The 20,597-nt window shown below is 40.0% G+C and overlaps 1 protein-coding gene and 1 long non-coding RNA gene across 2 annotated transcripts in view; both read right to left on the bottom strand.

Moving 5' to 3' along the window:
* Window positions 1-20,597, bottom strand: part of ubxn11 (UBX domain protein 11) — a 133,191-nt gene that overhangs the window by 35,020 nt on the left and 77,574 nt on the right. The gene's annotated exons all lie outside the window — the stretch shown is intronic.
* LOC143118397 (uncharacterized) lies at window positions 17,324-18,865 on the bottom strand. The gene is made up of 2 exons (XR_012986133.1): window positions 17,874-18,865; window positions 17,324-17,567 (listed from the first exon to the last, which is right to left on the bottom strand). It is a non-coding gene; the product is annotated as an uncharacterized LOC143118397 (long non-coding RNA).

Here is a 20,597-nt window from a genome sequence, read left to right as displayed (position 1 = left end):
ATATGCCTACGCAATTTATGTTGATGTTTGTTTTTGTGTTTGTACAACAACAAGGGCCGCTGTAATGTAGCCTGTATGGCTATCAGAGACAGTACTTAATTAGATTTAACTTCAGTTGCAATAATGTGTTTGGATGTTCTCGCACAACTTGTGGATTACCGCGACCTGAAAATGCAGTTGCATCGTTGATGAATTGGTGAATAAACTCGGGGGAGCGAACTTCTCATGTGTGAGTAAGATGTTTCTTTTTGTGATTGAGTAGTATCGATGATTGCATTTGTTTCGCTCAAGTAGTAGTGGAAACTATTTGCAGAGACTTGCGAACCTGGTGAGAACCTGTTGTGGGTACACTAGCATACCTGTACGTCTGACTTGTGTAGGCTACTCTGTAGTAGCATAGGTCTGTGATTGTGACAGGCATGGTTTTGTGGGTAGACGTTGTTTATGGACTGTAGGCTAGGCGTCTGAGTTTTTATTTGTTTATGTAAGCTGACATAAAATAACAAGCTGTTCACTTTAAGTAAATAAATCCACGGATGTGCCGCTTGTAGCAACCATATATTTTAGGGTTCATGCTACAGTGTTTCCTCTATGTTGATTTGGTAGTGGCGGCCCGCCACGGTTTAATTTTCTTCCCCCACAGTATCAGAAATGGGGCAGACGCACAATAGTCGCAGTTGCCTTTTAAATGATCCTGCCGACATTATGCACCCCCGTTGGCGGCCGCTAACATTGCAATTTAACAACAAGCAGAACTATTCAGAGGTTTGGGGCTGTCCAGTTTAACTCCACATATTGTGTTGATGTGCTTATTGTCCAAACGTTTGCTTTCTTCTGAGTCAACAACAACACCTCCACCAAAAACGTCACCGCGGTGGGTCCGTTTTAATAAGACAACATTCAACTTGTCAGTTCTGACAGCTCACGTCCTGATATCAAACATCTGGAAACATTAAAACGATAAGTGAGTCACTAATATAATACAAATTGGAAATAGTCTATAGATGTAGTAATAGATGTAATGATGTTAAAGTAAATAGTTGTGTTGTATGACACGGAAAAGTTTATTTTTTAATGATTTGGGCTACACAGACGCACAAAGGCCGCACAACCTAAACGTTTGTTACCCTTGTTGCTAAATGTGAAAATAAATTAGCAAAAAGAAGTGCAACCATTTTTTACATTTTCTAATGAATTAGGCTACAGAATGCTTGCTTAGCCTAGGCCAGGGGTCGGCAAACTGCATTTTCATCCGGCCTGCCGAGCATTTAATTTGGTTATCAGGCTGCTCGCTATTTTTTTCCTGCGATAGAGACGACGTTGGTTAGCCTTACTGCAAACTGCTTTTCATTCTCCTTAGAGAACGTTTGCAATGTCAATGTCAAACCATCATGTTAAATAGAGATAACATCATGTTAAACTAAGTTAACTCTTAGTTATCTCCTTTGCAGCAGATCTAACATGAACATTATGCAATCCATTTAATTAGGAACGCGTCTGCACTCACGAGAGGGAGAGAGAGCCGCAGGTTCCAGCTGGCTTGCCATTGTTGATAATTGATATCTCCTTCTTATAAGAAACTTTTAAAAGGAAATCATGAAGGCAACAGTAGTTCCCACTACTGACAATTTAAAAACTGTGAGAGGGCCCAGCCTTAGGTACAGCACTAGCCATAGCGGTGCAGGCAGAAGATCATTGAGAAATAAACGTGAATTAAAGCGACTGTCTTAAAGCGACAGTGCACAATTTATACATTTGTTAAACTGCATAACATTAGCAGTATTTTTAAGCAATTCATATTTTAAAAGAAATACTTTTCATACTAAATTATAGGCTATAAAAACAATATTTTTTTATGTATGTGTCGTGGGGGGGGGGTTGGGGGTTGTTGTGCAGCAATTTTCAAAACCCAATGTGGCCCTTGAGCCAAAAAGTTTGCCCACCCCTGATCTAACAGCATGTATGCTACTCAGCATCAATGGACCACCTCTTTCTGAATTCCCCTATAACCGAGCCTTGGAGTTATTTTTCCAAAAGAAAAATTAAATGTGCACAGCAAGGCTTCTTTGAATTTTGGTTTCCCCACGAAGAATTTCTTGTAAAATTCATTTTGCAGACCTGTTGTAGATTCTCCAAAAATACAGTTCAATCACAACTGAAAATCAACCTATCAAGAGTGTTAGTTGGTTAACTGCTGTTTTTTGGGCATTCCAGTGTTGCGGCTCGGATGTCCCTCAGCAACCGCATTGCGACCTCCAACGTCTCGCTTTAATGATAGCATTTGGGACGTAGGATTGGACGTGATATATCTGTTATTTTGGATGAGATGTCCCAGGTTCATTTCCTGGCAGCAGACACTCTCCATGTGTGCCATGTCAGTGAACATAGGGACACAACCCCCACATAAGCACCACCGATGGTTTTCTGTGCGCTTAGATACACCTCTCTCTCGATCATCTATTTCTCCTCCATAGTCAGGCTCTGTGGGGGGCACTAAAACTCCCACTGCTCTTACTGGCTCAAAAGCATAGGCAATTGGATGCCTGTCCTCATTGGTGGGTCTATCCCATTCGTCCATATCCATTTTGTTGAGGCAGTAAGCTAACTGTGAGGCTATGACAGCCGCTGTGTAAACAGCATAGAATGTTGTACCAATGTTGTACCAACCATTCTTGTGATGTCAACATTTTCTGAAAACAAAGATGGCGGCGCACAGCTAAAATTAATGGAACTTGTTTGTGTTTTATTCTGAATAACGGGTCATATTTCTGACTTTATTTGTATATATGGTATATTTAAATATTTAACTTGTGCTATAGACATCTGTTTTATTTGACTGCTTCATTTCCACTTTAAGGTTGAGGCTTATCGGTTATTTATAAGTAGCTTAAATATCCAACAACGGTAGTATCCGTTTATGAGAAGTCACTGGACAACTAGGAAGTGAATGAACAAGACCTGTTCGTTTCCGATGCCAACACGGATTACGAATTGAGTGATCTTCGGAAGATAGGCCTCCGCTGGATAACGTTAGTGGATAGCCTACAAACTTCAGACGCTTGGCGTGGCGAGCCATGTTAGAATTTAGAGCATTTCGAGTTACCTGGATAATCTTGCAACGTGAAAACGCGAGCTTGGAGCAGCCTGATGTTAGAGCCTTGAAGTAGGCTGGGGTAGTGATGGGACATTCAACACGAGGCACCGAAGCTTGTATCACTCCCGTAAAGCAAATTGTTTCGACACAGTGTGTTGGAGCTTGTATTGACCACTGATGTGTTCTTTATAGATCAGTGGTATTGACCCCTTGCAAGTGACGTCACGTTTTGTTCGCGCCACAGCAAAATAGCCTAGTGGACGGCAAGAACACGAATCAAATCATGGGACATATCGCACAGCTAGGAGATTATAGTGAGATTTAACCGTAGTAATGCCCTTCCACGACTGTTGGCTTATTGTTTGGAATACAACAACATCCCATGTTCTTGCATAGATATATTTTGGTTTGTTTTCTTTGTGTTTCGGGAGTATTTCAACCACAATTGCATGCTTATCTCCTCAGTGTATGAAGCACAGCAGCGGTTACTATAGCAACCATAGACTCTGAACAGGACGGCAGATAGCACTTAGGCAAAGTCTTTGGCAAGATCTGAATGTAAACAGATAATACCGTTCAAGTTTTTTTATTTCCTATTTCTTTCAATTCTTTAACTTAAGACATGTAGGCCTAAGAAGTAAGTTTATTCACTGGGCAACGTACAAACTGACGAGTTACATTAGCCCTAGCACTATGAGCTACGATAAACGTTAGCTAGAATAGCTAGCTTCTAAGTGTGGCAGCTATCATAAGTTATTATTTCATGTTCTGATATGACATTCTTAACGTTTTGACTATGTTACAACTGATAAAAGCAAGACAAATAAAGTAACCAAATCGCTTTGCAATATTTTAGTCTAGAAATACTTATGCAGGGCTGCCAACTTTTCAAAAAACCTTGGAGTGAGATTTGGTGGGGCCAACCAAAATTTTGCTGCGGAAATTTTTGTTTGGGTCATTCAGCATTATACTGTACAGTAAAAAAAACGTACTGGGCCCACATGTATTAAAGGCTCCCCACTAATTGTCGCATATGTGGAAGGGGGGTTTGGGGTAACCTGACTCTCGCCAGATGAATGATCATCAAATACCTCCCCAGATTTCAGTGCCTATCAGTCCCAACATTTAACAATATAACCAAACAGTCCAAAAGTAAATTAAATATCAAACTAAACAGTGAATCCAATGAAAATGACAATGAAGCACTAAACAGATGCTGAAAACAGCACTGGTATTTCGCACAGCAAAAGTGAGGGGGTCCAAACTAATGTGTGTTCAATGTTTTGTAAGAATTTAAGAAATGTTTGTATATTTTAACTTTGAAATGCATCAATCAGGCGCACTTTCAAAATAAATTCAGAGGTCAGACTTGCTTATTTTTATGGAAATATTTGTGCTGTAGCCTAAGCTATTTTGCACTTCAGAATTATAACCATGCGCACACAGGTGGAATAGTTAAGGTGATATTGCAATAAGTTCACAACCACAAAAACATATGCTACATTTCACAGTTCAGAAATGTTCAAAAATGTGTGTACATTTCAGCACTCCATGAAATTATGCAGAAGTGGTCACCTGTGTTATTCAGCTAGTTTATTTAAGATAATATATTGGTCATTGTAATGGCCATAGCCTATAGCCTACATGCTATTCCTTTTTCAGGATGTACCCATATCTGCATGATGTGAATGTTTGCATATGGCTTATGTCAGGCTTTATATCAATATTTGTGTCTCGTTATTTGATTTTCTTCATATTTTTGCATTAATGTCACTAGGAAGCATGCCAATATAAATATATTAATTTATCTGTAATGGGATTGGCTGGAACCTGACAATATAAGAACCATGATAGTGGGATAATCTATGGCTGAGCAATTTACAAAAATGTATGTAGGCCTACTGACAAATAGTTTACATTAGAATACATTATAATTTCGCCACAATGAGGCTATGTAGAAATGTGTTGCAATTTCAAAACCGGATTACTCAGGAACCACTTATTGCACAGAGGCATGCTTTATATCCTCGTATTCGGTACGGTTTGCTGTTTATTGTGATATTGGGTTTGCCACGTGTTGTGTGAAGGGTTAGTGAAATAATAAACCGAGAGTAATGGGTGTGCACTGTGTGCAAAATGCAAATATGATTAGCCTAAATTGCACGTCGGTTCAATGTTAATTTTCTCGCGAACCATTTATCACAGCAACTTGGCGCTAATATCATTGGAAAGCTTAAATTCCGCACGTTCACCTGATGTGTGATATCATATGTATAAGTTAAGTTTAGTTGAACCTCATCTGCCAGGTACTTGACCTACCAGGTTGACACTTCAGCGTGAAAAATGCTCAATAATACTCAAAGCTACCTGAAGTCGGGGAAATGCGAGGGGAATGCGCCTGAGACGGTTTCTGAAGTAGCATCGCAAATGAGAGAAAATTTAGAAAATTCCACAGACAGGGGGTGCTCTTGAACCCTCTCACCGTCTCTGAAAGCATAACCGTGGCTCAACAGGTAGATCTATAGATAGGCTAAACTCATTTTTCAGGCATCTGACCAACCGGTTTGATACTTCAGCGTGAGAAATCGGGGGTGTGGCGTGTGAGTGTGTGAAACTAATCAAATGCGTGTGTCTCACGGCCAATGCGTGAGAGTTGGCACCTATGTTATGGGTGTTCATTTACCATAATGTTAATTACAGTAGCCTAATGTTATGACCTAACGTTATCTCCACTTGCTGTTACCACTAGTTTTAATAACTTTACATTTGCGATCATGACCCATTTCATCTAACAACACCACTGGCATCTTTCTTTGACTATCAGACCCCAAACAGCAATACATTGAACTACAAAGATGTTATAGTAATGGTGTTCAGTTCATCATAATCGTTATGACATAATGTAATTTGCCGTCCGTCTCCTATCTTTTTGCCGTCCAGCATGGAGCCGTCACGTGACTTAAGTCACGTGTCTGCAAGGGGTGAATAAAATTGGAATAAGCACGTGACTGGTGACGTCCGAAGCTTCGAACGTCACCGAAGGGTTTTGCTGGATTCGAAAGTTTGCTGCTGCGCTGATACCCAACAGGAGCAATACTGCTGTATTCTCTGTAGTCTACTGCTGTAATTTAACAAAACCTGTGTTACGTGTCTTAGTTACTCAGCAATCATTGTTGCTAAAGAACTTTTTAAAGTTTTGAAGTCAAATTTCAAATATTTTTGTTATTGCATAAGCCTAATAAAAATTCCTTGTATAGTGACTCACGGGGATTGAACTCACGTCGACAGATTTAAAGTCCTCATCACTACCTCCACTCTATCGTAGGCATACAGCAAGAATGGATGTTCATGAACTATTTATTTCTAACAACGGCCTGTTTAGTTCTAAAACACACTACCTAAATAATGCCTCTTGGTTATAAGTAGGCTATGACAGTTTATTGGATAAGGCCTACACTTTATTTATTTAAAGTAAATTGATATTGCCACATAGCAGACGGCTGCATTTCTTGCTGCAGTTTGTTAAAACCAACTGAACACACGTACATTCAAACGCTGAACACACTAGGCTATATTCAAACATTATACCCTAGTTCTAATTAATTTATTTAATTTTCAGTCATCAGATAGCAAAATGGCATTGATTCAACGTTGAAAGGATTCGTTGAATATGCATTGAACTCCGATGTTGTTTCCACGTTGAATGCGCTCGATGAGATTGCCGTTGAAACAACGTCACCATTTCAATCACCCAAAACGTGGATTCAACGTTGATTCAACCAGATGTGATTGCCGTTGAAATTACATTGAAATTTTAATGATAATCAAACGTTGATCCAACACTGATTCAGTCATCATTCAATGGTACTATTATTGAAATTTGGTTGATTCAACATTGAAAACGTGTCCTAAACATTACATGCTTTCTCTAGCATTAGCCCTTCCAGGGAGGCCAGAGGGCCGCCTAGTAAGCTGTTTCCATCGACTTGAAACAGGGGGCAGCCGTGGCCTACTGGTTAGGCACCTAACCCCTCACTGCTCCCTGAACGCTGCTGTTGTTGCAGGCAGCTCACTGCGCTGGGATTAGTGTGTGCTTCACCTCGCTGTGTGTGTGCTCAGTGTGTTTCACTAATTCACGGATTGGGATAAATGCAGAGACCAAATTTCCCTCAAGGGATCAAAAGAGTATATGGGCAGTTCCAGCGTTATGGATGTGACAATTGGACTCATATTGGTAAACAAAATGCCTTAGAGTGGGGGCAAAATTAGTATCAGTGAATTAATTTGCATAACTTTTAATGTAACCTATGTCCTCTGAATACTGAGAAATCCTCCAATTTCATATAATCAATTTCATCCTAAGAATACAAGGCATTATATCAGCGTTATGGATGTGACATGAAATGGACACACTTTTGTGAGAGATTACAGGTATTCTACAAACTCTGTGAATTTTGAAGGAAACTGCCGAAACTATGATATATGTAGCATGAAGGAGACTTGAATGAACACAAAAAGTGTGTTTTTGAAACTATACGTCATTTTTGTAATGCATTATGTAGGAAAAACTGGCGTTATGGATGTGACGGTTTCACGTTATGGATGTGACGTGTCTGAACCAGTCCTCGACAAACTACATAAAACACATAATTAAGTAGTGAATTTTGATATGAAACAATTGAAATAGTAATCATGAAAAACTAGCGATGAAATTATTGCTTCCTCAGTGCCCACTAAGATCCACAGGAAGAATCAGGACAATAAGTCATTTAAAATATAAAATATATATACATATATTTTTTTACCGTCATCAACTGAAACACCAGGGAACATGTATATACCTAGCCCTATAACTAGCCCTACCTGAACCGTTGCACCCAAGATGACAAAATATTTATGGTATGTTAGTCTCAAGAGCCCACATCAACCTAACCCATACCCACTCATTTGTGATTTGCACACATAAAGTACATGCACGCGCACGTGCACACACACCCACGCACAGTCGCACACATACAGACAGGCAAGCACACACACACACACATAAATACATTCAGACAGGCAAGCACACACACACACACAAACACCCACCCACATGAATGCAGACACATAAACGCATACACACAGGCACGCATACGCATGTGCGCATGGAAACACAGGCACGCATACGCACATGCACACACAGACACACACACTCTTATAAACAAAAGCAAACTCACATATGCACACACTCATTTACATGCACATGAGTTGCAGGAGTAAGAGATGGAGACAAATTGACAAGCATGATTTATTTTTGCGAAGAGAATATGCAGGACTGAGAGGCGGTCCTATTTTGTACCGCTATGCGGTACATCTAGTTTATTGCTGCCGTTACTAATGTTACTCTGTGGGTATTAGCTACAGAGGACCTGACACTTCAAATGCTGGCATATTGCGTCACATTTAAAATTAAACTGTGTTAAGCAGACGTGAGCGGCAGGCTGAACAGATCTGCAACAGAAGGTTGCTATGTTAACTCCAGCTGCAAAGTCAGCCATCTTCACCAGCTAACACGATAATTCAGTTACTGTACAACAACAGTATGACAGTTACAGGAAGATAATCGCTCAGATTTTCGTTATTAGGCCACTTGAAAATAGGCTATGGCTAGGCTAATCACTGGAGGTATTTTAATATTATGTTTGTTTTGCTAATAGTTAGGCAAGGCCTCCTTGTGGTTTTGATCAACCTAATAATCTTTGAAATGTCAATTGTAGGCCTAAACACTAAGGTGAAATGCGTTGAAACTGACATGCCACTAGAACAGACGTTTTATCGGCTTTGAGGTATAACAAAGTCTCCAGTCTTGTAAATTCACATTATGTAACATCCATAACGTCACATCCATAACGCACCATTAAAGGTTTTAAAAGTAAGAAAGGGGCACAATTTGGTCATCACACTTTACATTGATATAAATCAGCTTTGCACAGACACTATGGACATTGTCGCATCAACACTGTATGTGTAGCATAAACTTTTCCTATAAAACGTTATGGATGTGACATGGCCATGGAACTTGCTGACTTAAAAACAAAAGCCTTACAAATGTAAGGAGTTGTGCTCTTAAAGGCAAGCTGAGCATAGACATTACTCTACCATTCCCTTGTCAATCTGGAATTTGTCAAATGACACAATTTGTTTGAACCTTGGGTCCATTTATCCACTTTTTAAATATGTATAATATTACCATGTGAAAAAATGTTGTTTCTGTATGGTTGCACACCATATTTATGATGTAAAAAGAGTGTAATTCTCCATCAAATTCAATCAGATCAGTTACAAACAATAAAATATAGACCTAAATGAAGATTTTAACAACAGTTCTATTTGCGTATGCACAACTTTTTTTTTCCATGTTAAGGATGACCTTTGCATGGAATTGCCCATATATACTTATACTTGAATCGCATATGCCTTATGGCCACCTTACACCAAACAACTTTGACAAGATTTGGGAAAGATTCTTGAAAGATTGTAGTCTTTTAACTAATGCCCCTCATTTAAGCTTTACTCAAGACTCCAATCTTTCAAGAATCTTTCCCAAATCTTGTCAAAGTTGTTTGGTGTAAGGAGGCCATTAGTCGCATCAAAAGTTAAACCACCTCCCTGGAGCCAATCGCATTTGTAGTCGCATTAATGGACTGATGCGACTTTGCAGGCGTTTCCATCAAAGGATTTCTTAATCGCATAACTTAAAAGCGCATTAACAAGCTGGATGGAAACCCACTGTAAGACTCAAGAGCCCTGTTGTTAACCTGCCCATCCTGCATGATGTAACCTGCTGCTGTTTTACACATGTGCGGGAGGGTGTGGTTTTTCAGCTCAAGTCTCACATTGTCCATCCTGTGTGAGTGTGTGAGAGGGGGGTATAAGTAGGGGCAGGGGGGTTATATTATTAGTACACTGTATTCAATGCAATCATGATTAAATTTGTATTCTGTACTTATTAAAAAATATATGCGCTTCACTGGACAACACATTCATTACTTTATTAGTGCTCAACATGCACAAAATTAGGCATTTAAATGAAACCTTTTAACATTTCAGAAAAAACAGCCAAAACAGGCAGCAAACATGACAACAAATGAATGTGTGTGAGAGAGTGAGAGTGTGAGTATGAGAGAGAGAGAGAGAGTGAGTGTGAGAGAGAGAGTGTGAGTGTGAAAGAGAGTGTGAGTGAGAGTGAGAGAGAGTGTGTGAAAGAGAGTGAGAGTGAGAGAGAGTGAGTGTGAGAGAGAGTGAGAGTGTGAGTGTGAGAGAGAGTGTGAGTGTGAGAGAGAGTGTGAGTGAGTGTGAGAGAGAGTGTGAGTGAGTGTGAGAGAGAGTGTGAGTGAGTGTGAGTGAGTGTGAGAGAGAGTGTGAGTGAGTGTGAGAGAGAGTGTGAGTGAGTGCGAGTGTGTGAGAGAGAGAGTGTGAGTGTGTGTGAGAGTAAGTGAGTGAGAGATGGAGTGTGTGTGTGTGAATGATTCCAACATCAAGCAAACACCACAAAAACTGATCCATAAAGAAGAAATAAAATCAAAAAATCAATTCTCTGCTCCTCTCTTCACTCCACCCTGACGCTCGTGTGCATAACGCAGCCACTTCTTGGTACCATCACCAAAACTGTATTCAGTTATCCTTTTGTCGTATCGGCGAGCTGCCACTGTATGGAGATAAAACACATTGAAGAGAAAATAAATAAGCTTACACCTTAAAATGATTTTACATTTTCAAATGTGGAATAAATTATGTATGTAATGCTGGTATGAATGTGAATCTTCACAGACATATCGCTAGATGTACCTGCTAAGGCAAAACTATTTGCTGCCACTAGGGTGGGTTTAGATTTCTAGGCTATATACAGCACAGCAGCCTCAAAAAACAGGGATATAGGATGACTAACTCCTGATTTTCCCTTTAACACTAACAAATCAACAGCAGCTGGCATGCAAGACAAGTTAAAGATTAGGATGCAGACTTACTCATCATGCATTCGCACATCTTTGTGTCTTTGAAGGCTCTTTTGGCTCTCTTGCCCATCCAATTGAACATGCCGGCTAAGTTGTTTGTTAGGGCTGCAGACAGCATTCTCCGTATCATTTCAGAAGATGAGCCCCCACCCACCAGTGCCAGACGGGAGACCTGAACAGATTTGACAAAAATATAGTTATGTGTGATCAAGTGTACTGTTAAGACAGATTTTACATACAGTTAAATTGATATTTCTGCTCATTTCCTGTTAGCAACTTGCACTCTTAACAGAGGTTTTTAATTGTGTTGTAGCTTGAATGTTAATCCTCTTTTTGTAAGTCTCTTGCCGTCTAGTAATACATAATATATGAAAGTGTCTGCTAAATGCACAAATGTGAACAGTTGAGAAAGTTGAATTTGTCTGGTACTAAATAATACCCGCTTACTGCTCCATGACCAATTAAAGCAACACACCACCATTTGTGGAAATATGCTCATTTTCTACCTACCCTCAAGTTAAATAATTGAGTTTTACGTTTCTCATGTTCATCCAGCTGTTCTCTGTGACTGGAGATATCACTTGTAGCTCCAAACTATCAAGGACCATTGAATCGGATTATACCGTTAGCAGAGAGAATGGCTGGATGAACAGGAGAAAGGTAAAACTCAATTGTTTAGGTAAAAAATTAGCATTTTTCCACAAACTGTGGTGTGTTGCTTTAAGGTTGGTATTGCACACCAAATTTAACCGCAACTATGGAAAATACTTCAGATGAGTGAAGAATACTACTGTAACTTATCTCCAGGCCTATCAGTTATACCAATGTAAAACAGTACAGCAGCTCTTGGCCATGTTGGCTTTGTCAAAGTGAAGCTCACCAAATATCTACGAGCATGCTCATCTTCCAGAGACGATTCTGCCTTGTCAAAATCTTCCTCATTTCCAAGCGGGAGCTGGATGATGGGCAGGTCTGCAACCTCAGAATTCTCACGAAGTACCCCCTTTGCCTTTATGTCAGTCATCTCCGCCTTTAGGAACTGAATGTTGCGTCCCACTTCCTTCACCTCAATTAGTAGCTGGCCAAGCATTGTCGTCATTTTATTGACTGCAATGTCTTCAGAGGGAAAAAAAGGTTTTAAAAGCCATTAAAATAGGTTTATGATAATGCTTAAAAATGCTTGACTAATACATGGCACCTTGTGTCTTCAATATAGAGAAATGTATCAAACTGCTATGTGACAGAGCAATCACTGAAGCCCTTCAAAAAACATGACGAACCAATTTACCAGTGTCGGAAACGTCTAAGAAAGGAATGTCAATGTTGTCAGTACTACATAGGATGAGATATTTTAATCAACCCTGGGCTTATTATCTCTCAATAATAATTTCAGAAAATAAAAACTTACTTTGCAAAAGTTGCCTAGACTCTTCCCCTTTCTCTGGTGCAGAATCTTTAAAATACAATGACAAAATAAGAGTGTCAACATGCAAATGTACAATTACAATATAGCCACTTAGACACTGAAATAATATACTTACAAGCTAATTCAGGCAAATCTTGGGGTGGAAAATAGTTGCTCAAGAACTCTATGAGGAGAAAACATAAGACTGTGGTGAGAAGTTTGTGACCAAAACTGTTACTGCAATCACATTCAAAATACTGCAGCGCATATATCCCCTCACCTAGAGGTTGCCAGCTAGCTGCCTAAGTCAGATAGGTGGAGGGTGGCGCAACAGGCAAAAACACAGTGTATGCATAATGACAACATCAACATAAGTTGAGGGCTGCTACTTCACTTTTGTAATGGGAATATTTAGGCTGGGTTACTATGATAAAAGTATTTGAAATTATCATGATCATGTCTGGTTATACATCAGGGCCATTTTATGATTAATTTACATTTACACTGTTCCTTTAAAGCACTTAAGTTAAGCACTTATTTTGACAATCCATGGAGTTAACAAGAAACACAAAATCGGAGCACAATGACAGTAGCGGCCTGACAACTCTTTAAAAAGCTGAATGTTTTGCATACCATTCTTTGCTTGCTGAGCATGTTGGACATGGTAAGGGCTGGTGCTGTGTCCTGAGATATCTAGTAAAATTCCATGGAGTTAGCAAGAAACACAAAATCAGAGCAAAATTACAGTAGTGGCCTGACATTTGTTAAAAAAGCTGAATTTTTTTCATACCATTCCTCACTTGCTGACCATGTTGGACATGGTAAGGGCTGGTGCTGTGTCCTGGCATATCTAGTGAAATTCTATGGAGTTAGCAAGAAACACAAAATCAGAGCAAAATGACAGTAGTGGCCTGACATTTGTTAAAAAAGCTGAATGTTTTGTATACCATTGCACACTTGCTGACCATGTTGGACATGAGGGCTGGTGCTGTCTCCTGGTATACCTAGTGAAACAGAGACAAGCTGTCAATTCAAAATTTTGAAACTTGATATTAAACCTTTTATAACTAGCAAACCCCAAACCACACCGAGTAACCTGTGCAGCATCCACCCTAAAGACAGCTCTTTTCTGTACTCCTTCACCCACAACTATGATCATGAAGAAATCCAACATCAAATTTCTCTGCTGGAGCAGCCATACACAGTTCAGGTTCTTCCCAACATGGTGTGATGCAACACATGGTTCAAAGTAAAAAGAAGTGTAATGATGAATTTCACTGGTAGATCCCATTGACATCGCACGCAATCTTCCTGATCTGCAGCCACTCACAAATGGCAACACTGTTTACTTCCGCATTTCGCCAGATTTATGTACAAGGACGCTCTTAACATCACATCAGCTTATCAGTGCACAGAGGCAGTTTGATCATAGCCAGACTACATTTTGATACAAATGTCAGGCTACATTTGTAGGCAAAAAGAAAAGCTTAGTGTAATCAGAACTGATAAAACCTGAATGTGACCACATACCCCTTCTTTCTGGTGATCGTAAAAGCTGGAACTGGCCTCTGGAACTGCCTTCTAGTGTCCCTACAAAACATATTATAGATTCTTTAAATACATCATTATTAGCATACAAACATACACTGTGTTCATATCGCCCCAAGATAAATGTTAACTAATGCTACACTGTTTAATGATGAAAAACATGTCACACCAGTACTTGACCAACTATGTGCAATGGATATATAATAGATTCATGTAACAATAGGCCACATTACAGATATTTCGACTTCATGGCAGGTTACATAAAAGTGAGCAGAGGGCTGCAATTGGTCCCCGACCTTAGTATGTTGTAGAGACTAACCTAGCTACACCATAGCGGTCACTTATCAGACTACTATTGCGTACAGAGACAGTTTGAAAGACAACCGCTGAATATAAAATAACACATCATTACTATAACATCATTACTATTCCTTTACTATTCCTTTACCTGGGGAACCCACATCAGGTGCACCAGCAAACCTTTTCTTCTCAGGTAAACCCTGCTCTTCATACAGTTTCGGCCTTCTTTGCCTTAATAAAATCAAAAGTAACAGATCACACCTGTTTTTGGTAAACAATTCCTAGCACAACTCCCGGGGGGAGGGGCATGTAAGGCATGACAAAAGTTAATACTTGATCCAGTGAAGGACACATGAAAACAAATACTAGATCCTATTACCAGAGCCCGTCTACGGAGAGCCTTGCCACTCCGTATTAAGTCCCATTGTACCGAATTTTGGTTGCAGTTCCACCATATTTCCACTGGGGGCGATCGCCATGAGTGCAGAATGAATGGGAGTCAATGGAGCTAGACGGCTAAATTTGTCTCTTTCACCTGATTGTCGTTGACAAATCTCAGATTTGATTGTAGTTTGTATAACTTCAACATGGGTTATAGGTCAAAAGTTGAATGAACAAGTACTTATGTCCTTTTGATTTCTTACAGTTTGGGTCGTTGTTGCCCATAACACGCTAGCATTGTGCTAATGAGTGATGTCATTGACACGTTTGAAAGGCTTTTTAGAACAATTAAGTGACTTTAAAAAATATAATACTCCACCAAGTGTATTTTCTTTGCCTCCCCTTTCGAATACAATATTCAAATTACTTGAAAAAAAATTATATCCCGAGAAAAGTGGATTTTGAGGGGTACAGCTCCATAGACCTCCATGTATTCTGCACTCGTGGACGAGCGCCCTCATGTGGAACCACAGAAGGAACTGCAACCAGTTTAGAAACCGGAAGTATTCCGAGAGTGGCAGTTCTCCCCTTATTAGACATTCTCTGCTATTACTAAATTCCCTGATATTCCCTGACTATGTCCACCAAAATATCAAATTCCTTGATTTCCCATGACCTGTGGAAACCCTGCTCCTAGGCTATCCAGTGTACCTTATTGGCCTCATAGACCTCTCTGCAGCCTCTTCCTCAGATTCTAATTCCGATGTTGCACAGTTAGTATTGATATATTTCTTTTCATATTGTGTTGCCTGCTCATGTGTGTCTGTGAGAACAAAATAAGTAGTAAAGGGATATTTTAGAATTCCACTGTAAGACATTCAACTGACCAGCTTTTGCATACTTCATAGTTGTTTGGCAAACAACAATGTCAATTTACTCTTATCTACAATATCACACAATAGTAGGGATGCAACGTTTTGTTAGTGAAGACAGGGACAGAAATGCACTCAGAGGCACTGCAGTAGGCTATATTGCTGCCATGTAAGATTTTGGTGCAAAATGAAGACCGTTTCACAAACGAAGCATTATTAGATCTGGTCTAATGTACCCCAAAATTCTGTTGTTAGAAAGTTGGAGGAAGAAAGAGTTTATAATTGACAGTAGCAGGTGAGTGGTGAGACGGAGGGAGACAGTGAAATATCAATGAAATACATTTTAACCAAATTGGCAGACACCTCATCCCTAATTGATTCTACAGAGACTAGGCACATCCATTAAAAATCATAATTTATTTTTTTTAAATATTGAAATTGTACTTCTACCATGAGGAAACTGTACCGTTGCATCCCTACACAATAGTGATGACGGGCTGCAGTGACCCACCACAGCTTTTTAAGAGGCGAACATCATGATACGTAGTCCATCGATCATCTGGTTGGAGTTGATCTTGAAGTGCTTTTGAATGTTTAACATGTTTAGGGGGCCACAACAATTTTTGTTGTGTTGCATTATACCAGCTGTCTAGCACTATAGCTACGCCACCACCTCCAGGGAATTGCACAACATTCCAAAGCTCCATGCTGCTTTCCATCTTTGCTTTTCTATGGACAAGAGTAAGGGCATTATTCATGTGCTGAAATTGTGTGACAATTAAGGGGACATCTATAGCAGCATATCCTAGAGTCGAATTTAAACTTCCTGACGTAGATAATTCCTGAGTATCACAAACAAATGAGTCAAACATCACACCAACCCGCTAACATAATGCCTGTATGAGTTTACTTGAACCTTGGGCAACGCAGAGATGGGTAAATTTACCCCAGCCTATTTGAACTATAAATGAACATGAACACCACTGTACAAACTATTACTATTTAGAATATACAGTGCTGTGCATAAGTTAAGACATTTATTTATATAATAACAATTTTTTTTTAATTAAGGCATTAACCCATAGCATTTACACCCCTATTTTGAGTTTTTCCTCAAAATTGCACACCGCCTACTTAAAATGGCCCTGTTGCCACATACTTTGACTTACAATCAAGTGCCTGACCTCTTTGGAAAGCTAAGGCCTTGTAGAATTTTTTGGTACCAATAGATTGACTGTGTGATGAACTATCAGAGAGTGGCAAAGGGTAGAATGATAGTTTTTTTTATAGGCGGTTATGTACATCTCTAGAAATGACCACATTCTGCCCTCTTGGTCACTTATTTTCTCTTGAAAACACCACTGAGGCCCACTACCAGGTCTTGTGAATCTGTATGTCAAAGTAGATCCTTATAGGATGAAGTATGACTGTGTGGGACCCATATTTGTGTGGGCATACACATGCGTTTTGCTAAGTGTCCATTTGGAGACTCCAAAAGGACCTTTGGTTACCCAAAACTAAAACTCTTCCTATACAAGAACCCCTTTATGTAGAACCATGATCTTGGTGTCAAATGAAAGGTTACACTCTCTGTGTCATGTTGCTTGTACCATGAGTGCTTTGCAGTGGCTGTGCCATGAGTCCAGAGAAGCATTATCTGACCTGAAACTCTTACTTTTGCTCCTACGCCTTTGAGATTTCCATGAAAAAAGGACAAACAAGGTAATGCAGTGAACATTTGTATTATAAAATGAAACAAAGGTAAAAAATAACAATACCCTGGCAAACGAAACATCAAATGATTCACATTCAATGCAATAGAAATGTATTTATGTTGGCAACCACGGTCAACAAAATGGAACGTGTTATGAACAACTGAAATAGTCTCGGCCACCGACTCCTCTTCCTCAGACACAGGATCCTCAGCTCTTGTTTTTTTGCTTGGCGGGGCCCAGTCTTCATCACTGTCACTGAAACAATTGTACAGGTGGAAGTTAGGCTCAGACCCACTAAAGTATATGAAAACCCTTCCCAACAACTTATACAAATGATATAAATGTGTGTACTCAGGTCACACCTCCCCCTGCTCTCTCTTTTACACACACACACACACACACAAACACACACTGCATTCTCACCTAACTCCCCTCCCCCCCAGGTACCAGAACACTGTTCACACTATGAAACAAAGCTAAATGAAAAACTATGCACTAAACATTACAAAAACAAACTAAACTGTATCTGTAACTGTATATGGATATAAGTAGTCTACTCACAGCTCAAAATCAGGGTCCTTCCCAGCTAAAAAGTTCTGCTCCTCCTCGGAGTCGCATTCCGAGAAATTGCTTTCTTCTCCTTCATCGATGTCCTCCAGATCTTCAATGTCCTCGGGTTCTTCGACATGTTTCGTCTTTTTTTGTCTCTTTGGCATGTTTTACGAACAAAAACCTTCAAAAACATGTCTCTTGCTTGTTTAGTAACAAACTTCCAAACCACTGCTTCGGAATCTGGTTACGCATGGGCTATGCGCCTTGAGTTTAGCCGACAGGGAAGTAGAATGTGACGATGTGTCACATGTCTAAAGAAAGCTCTGCTCATTGGCTACACGGACATCTAGGTCCCATCTCATTGGCTCACTCAGACACAGCGCTATGGCCATTCAAAGACTGGTTGTCAGATTCATCGCTTACGTGACTCATTGGCTTTGATGGCATCTATCTCGACTCTCATTGGTCCTACAGACATGTAATGGGTATCGATGGAATCAGAAGAGCCTCGTGAACACGCGGAGTACCGTGAATCCAGCGACAATAATGGAAGTAGAACCGAAATATCTGGATTTCCGCGAAAACTAAGATTTTACTTCGCTTCTTTTCGTATGTATCTGTTTTGTTTGTACTGGCGTGTACAACTACTCAATATATTGGCAATAAAACAATGTAGATATTTTACATCTATGGATTCTTACGAAAATTTCAAGACCAAGCATGCTGGGCTAACTTATTGGTACGGCCATACAGACAAGTGACAAAGTATGAACGCAGCAACTTTGGGGGGTGGTGGAGGGGGGTATTCTGATATGTTATATATCGGGATAAACTTATATTTTACACACGAAATATATGTTAATTCATGGAAAGCTTTACATATATCGATTCTTGAGTTTCTCAGCTTTAAAATGGTATATAGCATGACTATGGTAGTTCATGATAAGGTGCAAAAAAATGCATGGGGGTTGTTGGGGGGAGGTGGGGGGCACTGTATTTTCCCGAATACGGGTCACCCGTAGTGTACTGGGTTAAGACAAAAGGCAAAGTATTTTTTATTCCTCCCTTTAGTCAATTTCAGCATGGGTGTCTTAACTTTTGCACAGCACTGTATAAACTATATAGACTTCTCTTTCATGTCAGGTGCTGTGCAAGTCGAATTGAGTGCTTGTCACTTTAATGCCGTGACGGCTTGCTTGATTCTCAAGGTTTTAAGCTAACTTAGTAGCGTTGTTGTGCATGGTGCATATGTGGATTAAATGAATTATGTTTCCCATGTCATTTGGTAAAATAAATGCTCAAAAACTCGAAGAAAATCTATCTTGGATTATAGCAGATAAGTGTCTTGTATCATATCTATAATTTTGGTGAGCTCTACAGGAATTACAAACTCTCAGATGTAAATGGTTGCGTATCCTATTACTCAAATTCAATTAAACCCACCAGTAGGCTAGCTAGACCTTAGTTTCACAGCCTAGGTATTAGCAACACGGCTTGAAATCATTGCCTGTATCACAAACAAAAAACGAAACAATGCGTGGAATTTATCTGGGAATAGGCTACTGAAGGAAGGGGCAGCCATCTCGCTGGCGTGTTTAATTTGGTTCCTTGGTTAACATAATGTAGGCTACCTTTTCTTGCACAAAAATGCGTCTGCTAATAAACTTAAACAAACACAAACAAGCGTGATCTCCTGTGGAATCCTGACTGCGCCTTCAACGTTAGCCTACTATTATTTGTTGACATAAAAACCTGAACGAACGGCAGCTGTTCCTGAAGTTCACTTGCGTCTTTTTTTTTTTTAATTAGGCAACTTTTTTTTGCAGTGGCACTTGATTTCTAGCAGCGGCGCTGCGCCGCTGATGAATACATTGTAGGGGAAACACTGTAATGAAATGCATTGTGCTCAAGTGTCCACTCAACTACAGAAATAAATTAAAGAAAAATAAATAAAAAGATACTATAAAAAAAGAGGGGTTGGGGAGCACCAAGGGACACCCAGGAGCAACAGGGGCAAGGAAAAACTCCCTTGTCCAGGAAGAAATCTTGGGCAGATCCACGGCTCAAGGGGTCAACCCAACTGCCTGGGGTCGTGCTAGTAGAGGGAGCATGTAAGTGTGTGTGTGTGTATGTGAGGGGCAAGGGAATCCTAAGGGCAGGCATGTGTGATGTCTTGGGTGGAATGATGGTGAGTGGTGTACTGTATGTATGTAGGGGTTGGAGAGTTAAGGGGCAGTGTATGTGTGTGGGGGAAGTGTGCATTTGTGGGGGGAGGGGCAGTGGCATACTGATGATCAGAGGTGGTGGGCAGTGTGTTGTATGTATGTGGCTTAATAAGATGCTGGTAAGGGGCAGTGTGTGTGTGTGTTGGGGGGGGGGGGGGGGGGGGCAGTGGCATACTGATGATCAGAGGTGGTGGGCAGTGTGTATGTGGCTTAATAATATAGTTTATGTATGAAGTATGGGAATAGCTATGAAATAACCTCCATCTGGATACAGAACACATTTGTGTTTGATGTAACGAAGTGCTGTTACACCCATGTTGTCATGTAAGTCACAAACCCTGTATATCCCCATGTGTGACGACTCACAAGGATATGTGTAATATGATTGTTGGTGTTTGAACTTTCTGTACAACACGCAGATATTACCCTGTATATGGACTTTGTTATCAACTAATGCAAGATCATCTCCCACAGAAACACAATTGTCCCCATGCGTTGTGGACAAAGT

The sequence above is a fragment of the Alosa pseudoharengus genome, unplaced genomic scaffold (genome assembly GCF_046254945.1).
Source record: "Alosa pseudoharengus isolate Yale_2024_CS ecotype anadromous, Long Island Sound unplaced genomic scaffold, YU_APseudo_1.1 YU_APseudo_1.1_scf_12, whole genome shotgun sequence".
NCBI classification, from domain to species: Eukaryota; Metazoa; Chordata; class Actinopteri; order Clupeiformes; family Clupeidae; genus Alosa; species Alosa pseudoharengus.
Note: the sequence above shows the minus strand (reverse complement) of the source record. Positions and strands in the feature narration are given on the sequence as shown.